The sequence below is a fragment of the Panthera tigris genome, chromosome A2, assembly GCF_018350195.1.
Source record: "Panthera tigris isolate Pti1 chromosome A2, P.tigris_Pti1_mat1.1, whole genome shotgun sequence".
NCBI lineage: Eukaryota > Metazoa > Chordata > Mammalia > Carnivora > Felidae > Panthera > Panthera tigris.
Window position 1 is genome coordinate 135,435,916 of NC_056661.1, and position 22,726 is coordinate 135,458,641.

General features: G+C 36.1%; 1 long non-coding RNA gene across 1 annotated transcript in view; it reads left to right on the forward strand.

The window, feature by feature from the left end:
* The window catches only part of LOC122236458, a 102,141-nt gene that overhangs the window by 43,289 nt on the left and 36,126 nt on the right, over positions 1–22,726 (forward strand). The window contains exon 3 of the long non-coding RNA XR_006214530.1: positions 231–327. This is a non-coding gene — a long non-coding RNA (uncharacterized LOC122236458). The remainder of the gene's footprint in view (positions 1–230; positions 328–22,726) is intronic.

Sequence of the window (22,726 nt, forward strand, 5' to 3'; positions counted from 1 at the left end):
GTTCTCAGTTTTTAAGAGTCTCTCATGCTTTGAATTTATTTTCAATACTTGTAAACTATTTAAAATCTAACATTTGGAAATCATACATAAAATCAATTTTTAATCTGCATTAATTTTGAATATATTTGTTTAATGCATGATTAATCATAAAAATGTTAGTAACATCATCTCGAAAACAGTATTAAACTTCATGGAAAAATAACTTGCTAGCTTTTGGTGTCCCACCTTAGATTCTACCACATTAGAAAGAAGAAAAGATAGAGGACCTGGATCATCCTAGCAAAAAGACTGTGTAACTTTAAGAGGATTTCCAAGTCTTCAAAGAAGGTATTATGGGGAGACTAAAGGCTTATTTTGAACTCACTACTTATTTCCTACTAGACAATATGAAGAATAAGAGTAGTTTCTTAGCATAACAGAATATCTGACCTTGATGAAGTACAGTGCTTGACAATTAGGCAGTCAAAAATTGTGTATGAATTAATGAATAAAAGAAAATAGTGAATATTTTCATTAAGTTGTGAATTAACTAACCTTAACATATATACACAAATTTAATTACCAGATTCAGGAAACAACCTTTATCCAAGGAGTTCAAAGAGAGAATTACAATATTGTATATTCTTTGCTAGTAATGTTATAAATTGAAGTCAGCATTATCATATTTATTTTATGGACATGGAAAAAGGGAAGACATATAATAGATAACTCACTGCTCACTGTCAAGATAGTGGGAAAAACCATGTGGAGGAGATAGTATTTCCCATTATATTTATTTGCTTATGTATACAAACTACTTTCAATTTATAAAGAAGAATCTTTTAAAAAAATTTTTTTTAACGTTTATTCATTTTTGAGACAGACAGAGTATGAACAGGGGAGGAGCAGAGAGAGAGGGAGACACAGAATCTGAAACAGGCTCCAGGCTCTGAGCTGTCAGCACAGAGCCCGACGCGGGGCTCGAACTCACGGACGGTGAGATCATGACCTGAGCTGAAGTCGGACGCTTAACCGACCAAGCCACCCAGGCGCCCCTATAAAGAAGATTCTTTAGGGAAACCTTTTCTAATGAAAGTTAGTTTATATTACCAATATAACCTGTGGGTCACCATGTATAGATATTGCTACATTATATTAAGACAAGTGAATCAAATTTCCTATCAGCATAAGGTTGAAGAGCAGAAGATCCGTGCAATATTCTCACTCACTCCTAAAATATTTTTTGGTACTTCACACCTGTCATCTCTCTGTGCTCTTTGCTCCAATCTTCCTCACAGACTTCCCATGACTCCGAAGCTACTTGTGGTAGTGCACTGCCATAGCCATATTTATTGCCACTGACCACCTGCTTCACCCTTATGTCTAATGTTAAAAAAGGAACTGTGGTCCCTGAAATTGTGGGTCTTGATCAGTAAGTACTGTGTTTTATGTAGAAGTGTAGAAGTTTTATGTGAAAGCTATTTTTTCCTGCTTTCCTCACACTTTGTAATCTTTGTCAAAAGAGGTGGTGCTTACATTTCACAGACTCCTTAATGAAAATTCTCTTTTCTAGCCTCTATCTCTCAAGAGGTCATGGAGTTCAGCCATAGTCCGTACTTGAAACAAACCTTCATACTTCTCTTTGCCCCAAAGAGCTGCAGTCCCTGATTTTCTTCAGTAAAATCTCTCTCCAGCCAAAAGCTCTCAGTCATATAGGCCCACAGTTGTTCTGTTCACTATGTTGTGACACCAGCCTGTAACATGTTAGAGTCTGAGATGAAGCTCAAATAGACTGTCGTTTACACCAAAACCTCCATTGAAAGGAAAGTCTGTGCAAAGGGATTATGAAGGAGCTTAAGAAAAGACAATTCTCATGAGTGTTTTTATGTATTGTGATTGGAAGGTATAGTGTTTCCCTGAAATTAAGCTTTTAACTGAAAGTGAAGAAGCCTCTGTGCCTCATCTCCATTTCCATAATAGGCTGACTTACTTAATCTACTCTTTTATTAGGTTCTTTAAATAAGAAGCTGTTTTTGTTTCCCCTGGATGCAATAAACTCTAAAAATAAGCTCAGGATCAGAATTATTTTTCTGTTTTCTTTTCTTTTTTTAACCTTCCTTTACTTTTGATATGTTATATTGAATAAGCAGTCTAAGAGACGGCTCAAAATACTTCTTAATTGTGCTTTTATGACTTTTTTTCTCAACCCGAGACACGTCCATAAATACAGATGAAAAATAATGGAATGATGACTTTATAGCTTTGGCCATAACAGAAAATAATTTTGAAAAGAATTTGGCTTAACAAGCACTTTTGGCTGTCTACATTGTGTGTGGCATTCTGGAAGGAACTGTGGAAATGGAAGGTGATTAGGATCTCTCCTCTAGATATTTAATATCTAGTTAAAAGAGAAGGTGAATATAATAAGTTCTTTTCTAACAAAGAATGTAAAGTGGCCTAAGCAAAAAAAAAAAAAAGAAGAAGAAAGTGGCTTGAAAACTCTGAGGAAATAGGTTTATCTTACTGGGTTTAAGAAATGCTTTGTAGAACGCGTGGACCGGAGGAATTGGAGATTGAGAGATTGTTGATAGTAGCAGAAATGTTAGTGTGGGCCATTCTGGATTAAAATAACATAAGATAAAAACATATAACCAAGCGGGGGTGGGTGGTGGGGGGTACTCTGAAGTTTGTTTGTTCATTTGCTTAGTGTGAAGAATATGCCAGACACTGATGTAAAAATTACAAGTAAGCAGATAGTTATATATATCTGAAGTTGAAGACAGAGGTTCTTGTTTGGAAGCATGTTTATCTCTCTCTCCTCCCCTCCCCTCCCCTCTCCACCTCAGTCCCCTCTCCTCCCCTCCACTTTCCTCCACTTCTCTCTTCTCCCTATATTTCTTACATCGCTAGCTACGAGAATTACAAACATAAATAAAGCTGCATCAGTTCTTAAGGAGCTCACACATTAGTTGGATGGCAGACATACAAGAAAACAATCTTAATGGAGCAGGATATGTGTCATATTTAGCTATTAGTAGGTGCTATCAAGTGAGTGATATTTACTTAGGAAAACTTGACATATGGTGATGTTTCAACAGTGTCTAAAGGTCAAAATGTGGGCAACTTCCCAAGGGAAGGAGTGAAAACATGCCAAACTGTGAAACTACATGCATCTTAGTACGAGCACAACATTGTGTACATATGAGAGGAATGGGTGAGATAATACCAGACCCAAAATTACTTTATATACCATTCTAAGAATTTTTTTGGATTTGTCCATACTTGATGGTACACCTTTGAAGGACTAACTGGGAGAGGCTATCAAATACATTTATGATTTAGAAGGAAATATCAGATTGAATTGTATTAGAATGGGTCTAATGAGGGACTGTGAGGTTATTCCAGTAAGCCAGACAAGACATAATGAGTGTCTAAAATATATAGGTATTTTATTTTCAAAAGGAAGAGTTTGTATTTTTCAATCTGTGAAGCACAGACTTTGGGATCTCATGGAATATTATGTGAAGTAGGCGTTATATGAAAATTGGATAAACGATAGCCTCTCCATGCACACACACACTCACATTTTTAAAGTTTTTTTTTATTTCTTTAATGACAAAATACAAACTGTTTTTAAGCATTATGGAATTCACTGTATTCTGAATTAATAGATAATAAAAACTACTTTCATGTAGGGGTCCACCAAAAATGGAAGATTATATTCATGCTTGAAAATATCACTAATATATATTAATGTCCAGTTTATTTTGATTTACACAACTGGATAGATAAGGGTGTCCATCCATGGAGATAAGAGACATAGAAGAAAGAGAAGGGTAATATGTTTTGGGTGTGGATATTGATCTTAGCTTACATACAGATTTGTCCCATGAGGCAGTTTAAATAAAAGGGGACGAATGCCTTCTAGAAATGTCTGGCTTTAATACATAAACCTGGAATCTATCATTCTATCTAACTTACTGTCCAGCTAATGATCATTGAGACCATAAATTAGCAGTATGTATGGAAGGAGAGGAGGCTGAGCACAAAATTTTAAAAACAGTATCATGAAGAGAAAGCCATGAGTGAGTGTTACGAAATAGAAATAGACAGGTGGGAGAATTAGAAGACCAAGAAAGACATCCCAACATGCAAGAGAGAAAGGAATATACCATTTCTTTAAAATATTTTTCTGAATCCTGATGACCCTAATATAGTTTTGTTCTTTTTTTTTAAGTCTCTACCGAATTGTATCTACAAACAGTTGTAGAAATATTTTCTTATAAATGAAAAATAATCAATCATTTGCCTTCCTTCTTTGTGAAGTTAAAATAACAGTTAAAGCAGAGAGTTAATGTGACATTTTTATGAATGATATGACATTGGTATATGAATATGTGACCCAGTTTGATGACATTAGGTGAGAATGAATAATTTGACGTAATGTTACCACCATTATTTTCAGAACGTCAGGCAAAGAGTTCTCGGTGTGAGTAGTGCCTCAGAAAAATACAAGGCTTTAATATCTCTTAATATCTAATCCTTTGCAGAAATTGCTCATGGAAAAGAATCTTGCTTAATAAAGCTAACTTGTATTCCATTTATTAAAAGTCCAGTTTCCAATAAATTCATCGCATTTCTTTTGTACATTTATATTTTGAAAGACAATTGATGAGCAGTAGCTAAACATCTGTAGCACACATCCAATATTTTGACATGTGAAACTTTAAGACTGTTCAAATTGCTATAATTCTAAACTGTCATCTGTTATGAAGATCTGCATTTTTTCTTTTGCTTGGATGTGAAATAGAACTCCCAGGAGATAAAATATTATTACTATTGAATTTATATAAAAAATCATTAATACTTTTGTTCTTGGTATTCCATCTATTATCAACTATGACTTGTTCTTTGATTTTAGGAACAGCAAGTAAAACAGCACAGAAATTTTTAGAGACAGTTTCTAAACAGTTTTTGGAGAAATTCCTGAATCTTTCCAAGGAGTAAGATTGATTTTGCTCTTGCCTTTTGTCACTTAAACATCAGTGACTAAGCAAAAAGCTTTCATTTTCTTGCTGTCAATCTTGAAAAGTCCCTAGGCTCCAAATGACCAATTAGTGCCAAAGCAGTGAAGACACTTCAGTTATCTTGGTTTAGACAGTGAGCCGAGCTTTCACTTACGGGTGTTAACAGCCTGATAATTAGATTTCTTTCTGAATATAAGCTAAATTCTGTGAAGGATCCTGGAGCGTTACAAGCACATCATTCATACTACGTGTCTAAACTATAGTCTATATGCTACACTATAGTCGACACAGCTTTCTTATTTTCCTTTTATTCCCTCTTTCTTTATATATGATCTTTTGTAGTGTAAATGATGGTTGCAAAGAAAAAAACATGCTAAAATGACTGAAAATACACCCTGTTTTTAAGAATTGTCTGGCGTGTAAGTCAATAAAGTGAAAATTGGATGTTAAAGTTATCTGCTCATTCAATTCTCTTTTCCTATCTGAAATAGTATTTTACCTGAGATTTTATGTTTTATTTTCACATTGCTTTATTTTTTCTTTATATATTCATTGGTGGAATACCAAAGCAAAATTAACTGTGTCTTGTACAGCAACCCCTAAAAAACAATGTTGTGTAAATTAATGAAGTTAATAAATGTGAAATACTTAGAATACAAGAAAGTGTATATAAACATGATTTTGTACTATTCTTAATCACTTTTATATACTTGCAATTATCCTATTAATGGGTTCAGTCAGTACCTGCAGCTTGTTCCAACATAATTAAGATATATTTTATTGTATTTTCAATTTTCACCATCAGGGTGATAATATAATTCTCTCCTAGAGTTCTTATAGCCATTTATATACACACTTTTCTGGACATGATCCCAATGGACTACTTTATAAGAAAGTAGAACATGACTGTATTTTTAGTTTTCAAGTATTTAATATGATATTTAAATGTATTTTATTTGAGATAACAGAAAGTATTTTAAGTATTTTATACTTAATATCATTATTTTGATTTAAATCCATTTTGAAGGATTTAATTCAATTGAATTTTGAGAATTTCAATTTATATAACTGAACTTTCCAAAAAATTTTCTGGAACCCCTCATTAGCTGATTTGTAGCCTCTTAATTTCTGTTCTTCTTACTATAATAGAAACCTCTGTCCAACTTGAAGATTCAGTCCCACCAGAATTCTAGGACCAATCCTGAACTTGGTCAAAAGCAATTTCAGCAGCAAATCCTTTACCTATGAGATTTAGCACTTTTACAGTACGTATTTCTCTGAATGTTATTTTCTGATGTCAGCTCTAGTAACTACTATTCTGGCTTATTCCCAAATTTACTCCCAAAAAGACAGTTAGCTTTTGTCCCTGAATTCTTGCTTTGTTCCTGGTGTCCTAGGCTCTGCCTTATTCCAGAAGCCCTGCTCTATGAAAGCAGGCCCCATTCCTACTTTTTCCAAGCCGTAAAACCCAGTGCTGTCCTGGCTGCCTGTCTTGTCCCTAAATTACATGCTAGGGCAATGCTATAAATTGGCAAACGTCTTCCACGTCACCTGCCTGACTGCTAGGATTTCTTATGATTAGTGCCATCAAATATAATAAAATCAATTCTCTAATGTATTAAACATGTTAGTAGGTCTTATTAATCACTCTCCTATACTCAGAAAATACTGTTTTCTCAACATGCCATTCACTGCTATACTTAAAAAATAGGATGTGCAATTTTAGTATTTGAGAATTGCTATGTATCTTGGTGTCTTCTCTACACATAAGGCAGGTGTGGCTGCAGTGCCTTTTTCCCTCAAGTTAGCCTCATTGCACAAAAGTTAGCCTGGTAATGCCCACCATTCTGACAGCAAAATCTTATGTATCAGATCTCCAAAATATAATTTACAAATAGAATTTGAAAAAAAAATACACCAGCATAAGCATATTAAAAAAATTCCACTTCATCAATTGCCCTTGAAGGATTTGGAAAACGTTACTGGTTAGTATTGGGGCAAGGAGAGAACTGAGGAGAAGGGGAAGACAGAACTAAGGCATGCAAAATTCAGAATGAAAAACCTTAGCTTATTGAGTCATCACACCAAGGATGGTGGTCGAACCATGGCCTCTGACTATACCAGAGTAAATTAATTTTCTGTCGCTGTGTAACTAATTACAGCAAACTTAAAGACCAACAGTGTTGATTAAAGGAGGGAGATAAGTAAGACTTTTTGTATCCATTGGGTGTTTTGAGGATTTAGCACACCAACTCTAACTCCTCAGGGTGATTTTATTTATTTTATGTTGAATCTTTCATAATATAAGATGGTAAAAAGCAGCGTGCTCTCTTTATGGAAACTTAGGGAAAACAAAATTAATTTAATACTCACAGGCCTAAGACTCAAAAGAACAAAACATTTTGTATGTATGTGTTTTTCTAGTGATCATTTTTTCTGTTAGAAATGTTTAATTATATCAATAAAAGCACACAAACACACATATGCACACAATTAGAACGACCTAAAAATCATCATAAAACTTTTTTTCCCCTCTCAATCCCTTTTTTAAAGGAATACTAGTTTATTATCTTACTTACAGTTATGCGGGAGGGGGATCACAAGTCCAAAATGGATTTGCAGAGCTATACTCCTAGAGGCTCTATATTACTGTTTGCCCTTCCCAGCTTCTAGAGGTCGCCTGCATCCTTGGCTCACAGCCTCTTCCTTCATCCTCAAGTGCAGCTATGTAGCAGCCTTGAATCCCAACCTCTTTCTCTGTCTCCCTCATTCTCCCTCTTCATCTCTTTCCTTCTTTCTTCATATCTGTCTCTATTTCAAGATGCACAGGACACCATGAAACCAGATAGCTCAAAATAGAATCTTGAACAGGGATTTTTGGTTTGGGGGAGTATGGGGAATAAGCTTGGGAATTCCTTGAGCTCCCAGGATGGGCTAACAAAGCATAAAGAAATAGAAAGCCACAGGATAAACGTGAACAAGATTAGGTAAACAGGGCAAAGGCCCCAGTATAGGACAAAGTTACAGGAATAGGAAATCTCAGGATGAAAACATCCAAGATTAGGTAAACAAGATTAGGTATTCAGGGCGGAAATGCCGCCCAACTTAGTACAATAGCAGAAAGCTGCTTCCACAGGAGGGAAGGACCAAAATAGGTAAACAGGTAAACAGGGCTATAAACTGCAGCAGGGCTGAAGTTGCCCAGAATGGAGCTAATTAGCAAAAGAAAGGTGCCTTCTTGACCCTAAGATAGCATGCTCTCTCTTTCTTGTCCCCTAGGCCAGTTTAGGTAAACAGAGGTGACACCTCATGTCTGCTGTAAACAACCTTCCACCCAGCTCCAGGATTTTGTTCTGTATTGGCCCAAACCCCTAACACTGCATATCTTCAAAAGCCCCTTTCGTCACGCCCATGAGTTAATGTTCATGGTTTCCTTGTCTCTTTGTGCAGGTCGATCATGTTTGTAAGCCTTCTGATCTTAATAAAAACAGAGAAAGGGGTTCTTGTCTCCTCCCAGACTTTAGCCTCTTTCACATTTTAATTCTGCATCCACTCTTGCTGGACAAGAGAGAACTCCAGACCCAGAGTCTATGACCAGGGGGTTTTGTTTAGCAGGATTTTTTATACCCTGCTTGACATGTAAACATATTCTATCTATGTAACTATCCCCATCTTAGACTCCTCCTGGCGTCTCACTGAGACAGAACAAATCAGGAATCTTACCATTGTCAGTAAGCAATCCTGATCAGCTGGTTGCAAATTACCCCCAAACTGCTCAGCTGTATGGTTACAAAGTAGCACTACTAATAGAACATTCATGTCTTAACCAGGGATCAGTGTTCTGCAGGTACTTTAGAAAAATAGCTTAGGCCAATTCCCAGTCTGCTGGAATTAATACTCACAACAGATATATATTAAGAAAGTACAGTGGATGTACACTGAAGGAAAGAATTACAGATGCTGTTCCTGGAATTTGTATGCCTTTTTCTTTGAGGAAACACAAAATATAAAAACTCCACTTCAAGCAACCAAGCCAGAATAGGCACAATGGGTCTGAATTAGATATTAGACTTCAACATTTGAATTGAGCTCAAGTCAGTTTTGGTTGAGCCTTAGAGAATCTCTTTTCCAAGTTTTTGGTTAGGTGAAACTATTTCCTAGTCTGTTCTTCAAATATGCTCTCTGTTATTTTACATCATCACCACCACCACAACCAGGACCACCTCAATCCCTGATGATTGCATATTCTCCATTTTCTCTCTGAAAATGTTCTAAAACTCTTAGATCCTATCATTTCCAGAGTCTAGAAGGTGCTTTGAAGTTTTCTCTAAAAAGGTTCCTCCTGTTTTTTAGACTTTTCCCCACTAATCATACTCTCCTAGAAGTTTCTACATCTGCACTCCAAAAACACCTCTTTTCCCCAAGGCGATAGAACTTTTTGTTCTCACTCTTTCTCAAGTCTTATTGCAGCATATTCACTAGCTGGTTTTAACATCTGGTTATTTATATAGCAGATATCACAGTTTTTAATTTATTAATCCACATATTTCAAGGGTGCAGAATTTAGACCATATATCTTCTATTTCTGTGCTTAATGGGAAACTTAATATCTTGACTTTTCCAAAAAAACTTTGTGCCATCTAGTAATTTTTCAGTTCCTTCTGCTTTAAAAAAATTTTTTTTAATGTTTATTTATTTTTGAGAGACAGAAACAGAGTGTGAGCAGGGGAGGGGCAGAGAGAGAGGGAGACACAGATGGAAGCAGGCTCCGGACTCCAAGCTGTCAGCACAGAGCCCGACGTGGGGCTCAAACTCAAAGACTACAAGATCATGACCTGAGTTGAAATTGGACGCTCAACCAACTGAGCCACCCAGGTGCCCCATAGTTACTTCTGTTTTTTATTTAGTTACTTCAGACTCTTCAAAATGGAAAGGGATGCATAGAATAGGTGCACTGAATCCTATTACCCTTCACCCAGGGAGGTTTATTTATATTATGAGCAGGAGGGAAAAGAAGGTGAGTAATACCACACAACTTATTGGTGTCCTTAGGACCTCAGATTGGAAGCTGTTGCCTTAAACCTACTGATACGAAGTTTTTTTTTTCCTTTGGTGATAGGTATCATCAAGTACTTAATGTCTTATTTTATATTCAATTGCCATATTAGGGGAAGCAAAAAGGAGTCAGAGGGGGGAATGTATTCGTTATTTTTCACATTTCATCTTCAACACCTTTTATGATGATAATATAACAGCAATAAGCATGTCATTTATTAAACATGAGTTAAGTGTCAGGTTGTGTGACCTACTGATTTTATCTAACCATCATATCAGTGATATATATATCATTATCCCTATTTTATATAAATGGAAAATTGAATAAGGACATGGTTTAAGGGCCACGCTCAGACAATATCTAGATTGAAATTTTAATCCACATCCCAGATATTTAAGAAGCTATATTTATTTTATTATTCAGTGCTACTTGTCTTCATCTCTTTCCTCTCTTTTCTTCATAATAGCAACCATAGTTAAAATTTTGTATTTATTTTTTAATCCTTTATTGATATAAATGGTGTATTTTGTTGGATGTGCTTCTTGATCTTTACTTCTGTTTGCTACCTGTTCCAGTCCATGGGACAGAATCATATGTGGTGGGATAATTATTGAAAAGTTATTTCATGGCTTGCTCCTGTTACTCCAGGTATCTCATAGAAATAGGAGATGTTTATGTATGTGTGTGTGTGTGTGTGTGTGTGTGTGTGTGTGTGTGTGTATTATACTGACTTTTGAGAGACACAGAGACAGTGTGAGTTGGGGAGGGAGGGGCAGAGAGAGAGAGAGAGAGAGAGAGAGAGAGAGAGAGAGAATCCCAAGCAGGCTCCACACTGTCAGTGCAGAGCCCAATGTGGGGCTTGAACTCATGAACCATGAGATCATGACCTGAGTCAAAGCCAAGAATTAGACTCTTAACCGACTGAGCCACCCAGCCACCCCAGGAGATGTTTCTTAAACCTTGTTTTCCAGAAGTTAACAAAACCTTTGGGTTTCACCTGGGAAATTATTATGGTACTGTCCAGGATTGCTAATTATGGTACTGTTTAGGCTTCTGAAAAAAAAAAATTCCTAGTTCAAACTTTTATTGCTTCAATTTACGCAAACAAAAAACAACCAGGTTGGGAGGTATAAATGCAAATAGAGGGGTGTGTTGAGGGCTTGTGACAATGACTAGGAGGTTTGAAGGACTTTCACCCTGTTGGAAGATCAAGCTTCCTCATAGCTTTCCCAGGTAGATAATAGGACCTTGGGCAGGTGTCAGAGTGAGGTGTGAACTCCTTGGTAGCTGCATGCTTCAGCTCTCAGCCCTTAAAAAACAACTGAATTCAATCCAGGCACAAAGGCAGTAGAGTGGTCATCATTAAGGGCTCTGGATCAGTGAGCATACTCTTAAGAACTTTGTGGCAATAATAAGAGAGGATCTTTCTAATGAGTTTTACAGGGGATTTTAGAGAGGGAATAATCTCTCCCACTGCACCCTAAAAGTCCATGTCTTAAAAAGAATTTCATTCCATCTCTCCATACAGAGATTGGCTACATGGAACAGTTTTAGCATGGTTTCAGAAAATAAAGGCATATGGTATTTATTTTTTTGCACCCTGGTATATTTATTGCACAGCATTCTGTCTGACCCACTCACACAGTCTTGTGAGTTAATGTTGTAGAAAAGAAGAGAGTGAGGTAAAACTTTTGTACAGTAAACTTCCTTTTAGCCTCTGTGGAAAGGGAAATACTCATAACCAGTTAATGACCAACAGTCAACTATGGCATGGGTAACAACAAAGCACAAACAAGAATAAAGCATGAACAAGGTGTAACTCTGACCAGATCACCCAGAAATTGCTGAAAATGGAGGATCTAATTTCCATATTTATTCTAGAAGAGACACTATTGACTCATTGAGGTGTATGTTCATACGAGAGGCTGGTGAATAAGATAGAGGGGTGCTTGGCAGATGTATCTTAGCCTCTATTACTTTGAATATTTGATTGTCTTATTTTCTGACCTCAATGGATAATGTTCCTCTATATTTAGGGCCAGTCTGTCTTTACAATATGGAATCCTTCTGGTTTAATTTCATGCAGTTAAGCTTAGTGTCAGAGATGGCTACATAGAGACCAGATTCAAAACAGTCAATAATGTTTTCCACTTTTATTTTTTTCTACTCTGGAAACTATAAGTGTGTCTATTAAAACATTAATGATAGACATTTGAATATACATATAGCTCATTTTGGTTTTCCATTAGCCTACCATTTAATGTGCTAGAGCCATGTGTTATGCAGCTAATTAAATAATAAAAGAGAATCAGACTAAAATGTTTGACATGAACATGTAATTTAATTTTGGCATTTGGAATTCACGTTTTTAAACTGCATTTTTAAACTGCACTGGTTTTTAAAATTTCTATTATCCAAAATTCATGTATTAATAGGATATTAGAACTGGAAATGTATATATAGACCATTTGTCCAACCTCTCCATTTTACAGATGGGGAAATAGAAATATAATAAATATTGAGATTATTTTCAGGAACATTTTAAACTGTTTTCATTGTGATTCATTCTCCACATTCCATTTCATTAAACAGAAAGTATATTAGATATTGCTGTAAATAATTTTAAATGCTATGTTCAATTTATATTAGAAAGATGTTAAATCATGTGACTTTTAATCAAAACTAGACGGGTGACAATACTTTGCATGAGTTTAGCATTTAATTCCTTTTCTTAGGAATCGTAATTTTCTTGCTGTACTCAACAGAATTGCCATATGGGATGGAAAGGGAGAAGAGGGATGGTAAGGGGCCTGGGCAAGAAGCTTCCAGCCCTCAGCTTCCACTCTGTAAAAGTGAATGTGAGAAGTTCTATTTTCATGTGCTTTGCATATTCAGTTTCTACTGACCATTTGGTTTCAAGATACAGATCCACTGCAACAATCACTTTACAGAATTTGTGATACCTAGTTATCTACATCTCCTGCCAATGCCAAAATAAGCGTTTTTATCGAATGAATATTTCCTGTAACTTTCTTACGAACTCATTCAACTTGGGCTTTAAGTCCTTTACATTCCTGCTTCACTCTGTATTTTATAATATATTCTCTGTTTTATTCTCTTCATGATTGTTTATACCCAAAAGAGTTATTTTTATAGTCCAGAGGGGGCTTTATACCCAAGACTAAAATCCTCTGTTGTTGCTTAATTTTTCCTTTTATACAGTCTTAGAAACTAGTGTATAATTGATGTTACATCTTTGAAAAGTTTTTCATAATCAAAAGTGTCTGATGTATTTATGATAAACTGCTAGTGTCTCATAGGTAAGCCATTAATCTCTCTGCTTTGCTTTGCTGAACTCTTTCTTTGCTCTATAGTTATTTTCCACTGGTCTAGTTAACACACTCAAAGATTCATTGGAAGTCACTCCTGAACCATGATTCAATACTTCTAGTAAAGATGACCTTTCTCCTGTGCTCTCACAGATTTTGCCCTCAATGTCACCATTAGCACAGGGTCCCATGCAAAAGCACTCAAAAGACATTGATTGTAAATGTTTCAACATTTTGTTACCATAGTAAACTCAGGTTTACTGTTTTTTCCATGTCACACTCTTCATTTTTATTGTTCTTACTTTTCTGCAGTCATAATCTTGTTTTGAATTTAACAGAAATTTAAGTTAAACATTTTACATGCTCTCTTGCCCTAGTGCTTATGTTTTCCACATGACCTTTGTTTTTATGTTTATTTATTTATTTTGAGAGAGAGAGAGGGAAAGAGGGGCAGAGAGAATCTCAAGCAGGCTCTGCACTGTCAGCACAGACGCTGACATGGGGCTCTATTCCACAAACTATGAGATCATGACCTGAGCCGAAACCAAGAGTCAGACACTTAACTGACTAAGCCATCCAGGCACCTCTCCACATATTCTTAAAGAAATGTCTCATTTGTAATGACATAAATCTCTTTCTGATTAACTGTGTCTTATAGTTTTCTAGAGCCAGTGAAAAGAACTCCATAAGTGGAATGGTATATTCTGTTGTTAGAAGCTATTGACAGCTATTATTTACTAAATCTAACACTTCATAGGCTTTATATAATATTTTTCTCTGTTTATATCCTTTATATAAAATAATGACTAGAATTTATATAATCCTCTATATTTTATAATAAAATTTCAAAACTTTATCTTACTGAAAACATACAATATTTTGTGTGTGTGTGTGTGTGTGTGTGTGAGAGAGAGAGAGAGAGAGAGAGAGAGAGAGAGCAAGCGAGCATGTGCACATGAGACAAGGGCAGAGAGACAGGGAGAGAGAGAATCCTAAGTAAGCTCTGAGCTGTCAGAGCACATAGCCTGACACAGGACTCAATCTCATGACCGTGAGATCATGACTTGAGCCAAAATCAAGTCAGATGCTTAACCAACTGAGCCACCCAGGTGTCCCTACAATATCTTTTTGAGATAAGTTAGATGAGTTGTATCATCTCCATTTTGAAATTTACAAAATAAAATTCAGAGAGGTAAGATAATCTTATTTTTTTTAATTTTTTTTAACGTTTATTTATTTTTGAGACAGAGAGAGACAGAGCATGAACAGGGGAGGGGCAGAGAGAGAGGGAGACACAGAATCCGAAACAAGCTCCAGGCTCTGAGCTGTCAGCACAGAGCCCAACGCGGGGCTCGAACTCACGGACCATGAGATCATGACCTGAGCCGAAGTCGGAAGCTTAACTGACCAAGCCACCCAGGTGCCCTGATAATCTTATTTTTTTAAAAAATCTGAATACTTTTAGAGGGCAAAAGGCAGCATTTAATAGTCAGAAGCAAGGTGTATGCAATGATCCTAATGAGTGATAAGTTTGGAATGGCAGTCAGGGTTCTGTCTGTCCTGTTGAGAGCAAGACAGATAGTTAAAAGATCAGTGGCCTGAAGGGAAAGATGGATATATAGCCAATAAAGATCTGGCTTAATTTATACAAACAAATCAAGAATAAATGATCAGCAAATGGAAAACAATGCTGTAATAAACAGTCATGCTCTCTTATCAGTCAGCTTGCAGACATGAATCAGTTCTTATAATTGGATCACAGTGAATGAAGGAGATCAAATCCCAAAGAGAAATGGTTCTGCAACCATGGAAACTGTCCACAGGAATGCTTACCTCGCCCTTTCCCGAAGGGATCTATTTACACAGGTAAAACTGCATACTGGGGAAGTGAGGAATTTAGCTTTTTGTACACCGATGGACACAGGGTCAAAATTTTCATTGATACCCATCGTGGCTCATAGCTGAGTCCTTTGATGGGAAGTGCCCTAGGTTGTAGGGAACTGCTTCATCCAGAGCCATGCTCCCTATGCTGGGACAGGCCACATGGAATGGCTGGTCTGCTTGGAGGATGTGGGGAGGCAAAAATCTAGACTGCTTGCTAGATCAGCTCAGGTCTCTTGCTACTGCAACAGATCTCAACCTCTCTGCCTAATCCTGCTTCCTTTATTTCCTTGTGAAACATTTATTTCCTTCGTGAAAATAAATTTCCATCCGGGAGTCTTTTCCCTGGGGATTTTACCTAAAACACACACACACACACACACACACACACACACACACACACACACACACACACACAGCCAAAGCACTTTGTGAAAGAGCATGCTACTTTAAATACCTGCCAAGCTCAGAGTGTCTATAGCTACTTACTCACATCAGATGTCTGTTCTCCTTATCATTTACCTCCTCTATCTTCCACTTCTATAAACCTAGAATTAGCAAAATGGGGTAGTAAAGTTGAGGAACCAGGTGGGAAAATAGAAAAAAAAAAGCCTGCTGATTCCATTCTTTCCCACTTTGGCAACCAGTCTAAAGCAGACGAGAGTTGGGAAAAAGGGAATTTTTTTACCTTTAAGTGAACTTGGATAACTCAAATGTTAACACTGGAATAAATATATAAATTACTAAGCTGATACTATTTGTGGGCCAAATTGACCAGAAGACTTTTCAGTATGTAAGAGTGAATACACAAGCCACGTATTCTGCCTTAGTCTCACAACAGAGGAAGGAAACAGACTCTCAGAGCAAGAAACATGATGACAGTGTTTTCTGTTGCACCAGCATCCAGCTTGTTCCATGTAGGGATGTACATGGCTCCCATGGAAACAGCCCAACCAAAGTAATGTAGCATGTGCAACGGACTTATTTCCTTCCTAAGACATTGATTCTTGCAAGCTTTACTTCCTCCAGGTCCAGTTAGTAAGAATGGTAAGTTGAAATGTTTTTCAAAGTTCTTGATTAATGAAAGAAAACCTGCCACTTTCATAGTTGGAGAGAGAGAGAGAGAAACTGAAATAGTGAAGGAGAGCAGAAATGAATTTTAAATCAAAATGTGGAAAGGAGGAACAGGTGTTGGAGGCAGTGCTGCTGAAAATGAAACTAGCTCACAGATTTTAATGATTTTTACTGTGAAAAACCTTCCCAGAAAGCTCTTTGTTTCTTGTATAATGTCATATTGTTCAGGTTTGGAAAACTTTGTCTTGGCAATTTGCATGGCTTATTTTTAAGACCTACAAAAAATGTATAAAATATTTATTGAAAACCCATAAGGCAAGGCACTAGTGAGGTGCTGTTGTTAAGCACCTCAGAAGTGTAGGTTTCATCAGGGCTTGCAGAGCATAACAGCATAACAGCACAATGGCCTCATATTTCTGACCCTTAGATTATAGCTCTAAAAAGCATATGGAATTAAAATTAATGACAGACATTTGTAGGGCATTGTATGACTCTTATACACAAGCTAATTCACTTTCATTTACTTTTTGGGTTTATAACACTAGAGTTAAATGTCATTTATCAATTCAGAGAAGATTAGCCACATTATTTATTGTAGATTCCCTATACTAAATTTTTAAGCTCTGAAAATGTATATTTTTTCTCATTTTACCAATTTTACCTCCTTCCTGCCCTTGCTAAAATGGTACTTAGCTCCTACAGATACAAAAGTCTAGAAAAATTAAATGGGAATTATCTCAGTGTTAGTACAAGTCCTATTCTAATACTTAAATAAAAAGAGGAGATTTAATAATAGGATATTTGAACCAAATACTCATTTCAAACATCTACATTCTCCTTGTACTTTATTCAGGAAAAACACCCTTATTTTCAAGGAAAAAAATTCTTCCCAGAAACTTAACTGGGAACATGAGAAAAAAATTCACTGATACATGAGAAAAAAATTGAGAGAAAAATATATGAAATCTATATCAAAGGAAATGGGGGGGGCTGATTTACTAAATATTCTTGCAACCAATCCCCTTGCTCTTTAGTTTATGCACCCAAGACCTTGAAATCCTTTCAGAAAAGTAAACCGCCAATGGATACCTTGCTGATATTGGTAACCAATGTATTCTATCCTCAATTCAAAGAGTGACCAAACAGATCTAAATAAGAGAATCATAGATCTCCTATGCCTAACTCTGTTTTAATTCATTACGTTGGCTTTAAAAAAAGGAGGTTGAAAAGTTAAAGAAAATAAATACTGCAGGTGTTGAATGAAAAGCACTCCCCTTTGTGACTCACAATTTGGCTCCAATCCCCAGTGTGTTACAAATGAATTTAGTTGAAAGTTTTGTATTTAATCCCCAGATCTTCACTGGAGGAGCAGTAGGGGAGGATAAAGGCAATGCATTTCTTCTGGAGAAATTGCATCATACTGCACACTCTTCCACTAAATCTACCAAATCTCATTTTCTTGATCATTAAGGCATGAGGCCAGGCCCATCTGTTTAGTTAGGCATTTCTGTGATTGTGAGCAAAATTTGTTTAAGGATGAGTTTATTTGCTAAGTTCTTTCCATTTAGTCATTGATTATCATGGTAAGTGCACAATTCTCATGTGTGTGTACTTAAAGATAAATACATTCAGAGTTTAAATGATGGGCAACTGAAAATATGTTAAAGTTAATACAGTTTACATTAATAACATTAATATATGAGTTCAGAAGCCTGCAGACATCAGGCTTCACCAAACAATATAAATTACTTCTTAATGCCAAGGAAGGAAATTGGAAATGAGGAAATCATTTGAGTCTTACTAGCTTTACCAAAATAAAATATTTTGCATCCTCATAGATACTAAGCTTCTTAGGTTTTAAAAGTTTTATAATGTACTGTCACAGAGTTTTCTCCTGATGCAGTCATTTTACTTTTTGAAAAATTAAGGCTAATATACCAAATAATCCTACAGCTGGTAACAGCTTCCACTTTAGTGATGGTGACTTTCACTTCACAAAGAAATTTAAAATTATACACTTGGAAAATTTCTCCACTAAAACATTAAAGTTTAAAAAGCTGCATCAAGTACGTTAACAGGGAGGAAAAGCTTCAGCATAAAATTAGAAAATGCAAAAGTTAAGACTCTAATAACATTAACTCAACAACATTGGTCGCAAAGAAAGCCCAATTATCAGATGGCAAAGGGTCTTTGTCAGTATTAGTGTTATGTAACATCAGCAATGCCACCAGCAGAAACAGGTTCACTCCGAACACTTATAGTTTAATTGTTTTGTATGACTTCACTGACATGTCCCTGAAATATTTTTAAATGACATCCAGAATTTGTCCTGTTGTATTGTGGCTTTATACAGCTTTAAAATATAACTGAGGTTAAAAGGCAGGAAATAGAGTTCATCATTTAGGTTTTGAAGCTGCTCTTGCAATATTATGCTTCAATTTTTCCATGATCAAGAATTTGGTTCCAAATTTTGGTTCCAAAATTCCAAAATCCATTTTACCTGTTCTATGCTAACTCTGAGTATTGCACTTCTAAATGTAAAATTATATTTGTTTTTGTTTTTTTTTTAATATTGGCAGATAGAGCATTTCAAGGCAATAAAATTCTTTCCTGGAGTATTAAAAATCTAGCTGTATCTATTGGTTCAAAGTGAACTTAGAATATGTAAAATACCTCAAAATTTTTTTTCAAAAAATTAATGTCTTTACATTATATTTATTTATTACATTACATTATATTTATTACATTATCATTTTATTAATTTCATAAATGTATCTACACACTTACATCTACTTATTTAAATATAAATATGGCATCACTTCATAATGGAGTTCTCAACTAGCTATTTCTCAATGCTTAAGTGACCTAGGGAAATTTTTATCATATTTTCCGGCATGATTCCCACCTGAAAAGTAGAAGGACTAGGCTAAAAGCTTTTAAGGCCCTTTATGGAGTAAAATGTTTGAGTTAAAAGATCCCTCCATACAGTTGTTAGCCAGTCAATTAAAGGCAAGCTTACTTAAAAAAAAATTTTTTTTAACGTTTATTCATTTTTTGAGACAGAGAGAGACAGAGCATGAATGGGGGAAGGTCAGAGAGAGAGGGAGACACAGAATCCGAAACAGGCTCCATGCTCTGAGCTGTCAGCACAGAGCCCGACACGGGGCTCAAACTCACAGACCGTGAGATCATGACCTGAGCCGAAGTCAGACACCCAACCGACTGAGCCACCCAGGCACCCCAAGGCAAGCTTACTTAGATACACTATCTGAATGATTTCAAATGATCTGATTTGTCCAATCCTTCACTTTTCAAATAAGTATGAGGAGGTATTACAGATGCATGTTTCTAATATTTCAGTCTTCTACTGACTGCTTTGGTATTATGTAGACATATTTCCATACTTCCCAATTGTTTTTCTTATTCTTTTCTCATCTCAGGTAGTGGACAAAATTAAAATAAAAGTGTAAGAGCAGTTTTATACCTGGGATCCCCTACAATCTACAAATCTAATCAATACATTTGTCCACTGGAAGGAAAACTTTCCAAGGCAAGAAATGTAGAACTTTCAAAGAGATTTAGAATGTCTTGTCAGAGTGTCAAAGACTTCATCATTGGGAGTAGAAAAAATAAAAAGAACTTTTCATAGATCCTAATCGAATTAAAAAATTGTGATTGCTGTAAACAAAAGTAATATAAGTCTGCCTGGCAAGCAGAGCGACAGTTTGTAATCTAAAACATGTCACCCTTATATTTGAGTCTAATTTAATTTTCTACTTACCAGCAGGATATCATGAAACTGTTGATTTTAAGAGTATGTCACATAAATCTAATCTCATATTTCTTTGCTTCTCTTTCTTTTTTTTTTCTTACTGATTCTCTCAACCTAGCAGGAGACTTTAAAACTCCTTCCTGGTTCTATAACCCCATAACATGTCCCATAAATTACAAAATTGCTTGTATAGTCAAACTTTGTGTACATACAACTTCCTAGATTTTTCATATATTAGTGTTAACGAATGAAGACCACCATAGAATTAAATGTAGAGCTCTAAATGAAGGTTAAAATTATTCTAACACATATCATTCCTTAACCCAAATTTATGCTTCAGTAAATCTGAAATTACAAATTTTCAATAACTTTTATCCTGTTTTTTCATTATTTCCCATTTCTCATTACATTCACAAGAATGAAAATATTTCAATATCAACATATTTTTTTAAAAAATATAGAGATGGGGCACCTGGGTGTCTCAATTAAGGGTCTGACTCTTGGTTTTGGCTCAAGTCATGATCTCATGGTTCGTGAGTTCAAGCCCCACATCAAGTTCCATGCTGATAGCAAGGAGCCTGCTTGGAATTCTCTCTCTCCCCTCGTCTCTCTGCCCCTACCCCACTCACTCTTTCTGTCTCTTTCAAAATAAATAAACTTAAAAAATTTTTAAAAAAGTATATAGATAGTGTCACACAGGGGACACATTGATTTGTTGACATTACTCTTTGTTTTATATAAGTGGACCAGTGAGCAAGCAATAGTGCACTATTACACAATTACAAATCTTCTCTAGTCAAAGTTTCTCAACAATGAAATTGTCAAACAAGAAAGCACTACCCATCTAGCCACTGGTGAAGAATCTATTTATGTTAAATTTGATTCTTTAGCATAAAGAATATATGTTTTCACTTTCATTATAAATCACAAGGACACTTGAGAAACTTGTTTTGTGGAAATCCATATAGAGTACAATTAAATATAATCACATGAAGAATCCTTCAAAACTAAGTTCAAGACAGGGTTATAGTGAACATTAAGGTGAATAAACCATAGTATTTAATTTCATTTAGCTACAATCTTTTCTTTAAAAATAATAGCAAAGAGAAGTTGACATGGGTATACTTTACTAAATTGATATTACCAGTTTTGAGTTTGCTACACTATTTTCATTAGAGTGGCTTATTATATTAGTTCAATAGGGCTGCTATGACAAATACCACAGTCTGGATGAATTAAACAACAGAAATCTATTGTCTTACCATTCTGGAGGCTGGAAGTTTGAGATCCAGGTGTTGACAGGTTTGGTTTCTCCAGAGGCACCTTTCCTTGGCTTGTAGATAGCACCTTCTTGCTGTGACCTCACAGGGCTTTTTTCTCTGTGTGGCTGTGCATCCCGATGTTGCATCCTTTTTCTGTAAAGACACCAGTCATATTGGATTAGGGCCTCATGCTCGTGCTCTCAATTACCTCTCTGAAGGTCCTAGCTCCAAAAATAGTCATAGTGGGGGCTAGGGTTTTAACATACGAATTTGGAGGTAACACACTTTATTTATTTAAAAAAATTTTCTTGATGTTTATTTATTTTTGAGAGAGAGGCAAGACAGAGACAGAGCAAGAGTGGGAGAGGGGCAGAGAGAGGGAGAAACAGAATCTGAAGCAGACTGTAGGCTCTGGGCTGTCAGCACAGGGCCTGGTGTGGGGCTGGAACCCAGAAGCCATGAGATCGTGACCTGAGCCGAAGCGGGACACTCAATGGACTGAGCCACCCAGGCCCCGCTGGAGGTAACATACTTTAGACCTGAACAGTTATTAGATGCTTCTTTAAAATACGATGTAGTTCAAACACTTTTTTTTAATAGGCAAATTTATTTATTTATTTATTTATTTATTTATTTATTTATTTATTTATTTACAGAGAGGGTGAAAATGAGCGAGGGGCATAAAAAGGGGGAGGGGAGAGAGACAGAGACAGAGACACAGATCGAGAGAGAGAGAGAGAGAGAGAGAGAGAGAGAGAAGCAGGGCTCACCCAAAGTGGGGCTTGTGCTCATCTGAAGTGGGGCTCAAGCTCACCTCAAGTGGGACTTGAACTCAGGAACTATGAGATCATAACCTGAGCCCAAGTCAGATGCTTAACAACTGAGCCCCTCAGGAGCCCTGGAGTTCAAAAACTTTTACAGGAGGGTCCTATATGATGTACTGAAATGCAAATATTGTCAATACAGAGTAACTCCAGATGATTACATTTTGGTTTTTTATGCTTTGTGTGGATGAAAAGATCACAGTCAGTTTTGTAGCCCTGAAATTTCTATCAGGCTTTCTTTTAACTCCATGGTATCTTATCAGTCTCAGAACTAACATAATACAGACCTTCACTGCTGTGAAGAGGTTAAGGAGTCTCTGTGCATGGCCACTGTGGAACTCACATGCACATTTCACTATACTGCATTTTATATGTAAATGTATGTCCAGTAATGCATATTTTAGATAAAACATCTTTTAAGAGATTCATAATTACCATTTCACTGACATTTTCTTGCCACTCTTGAATGACTGTTACATGACATTTGTGCCATGATTATGTGATATCTTTTAATTAATTAAT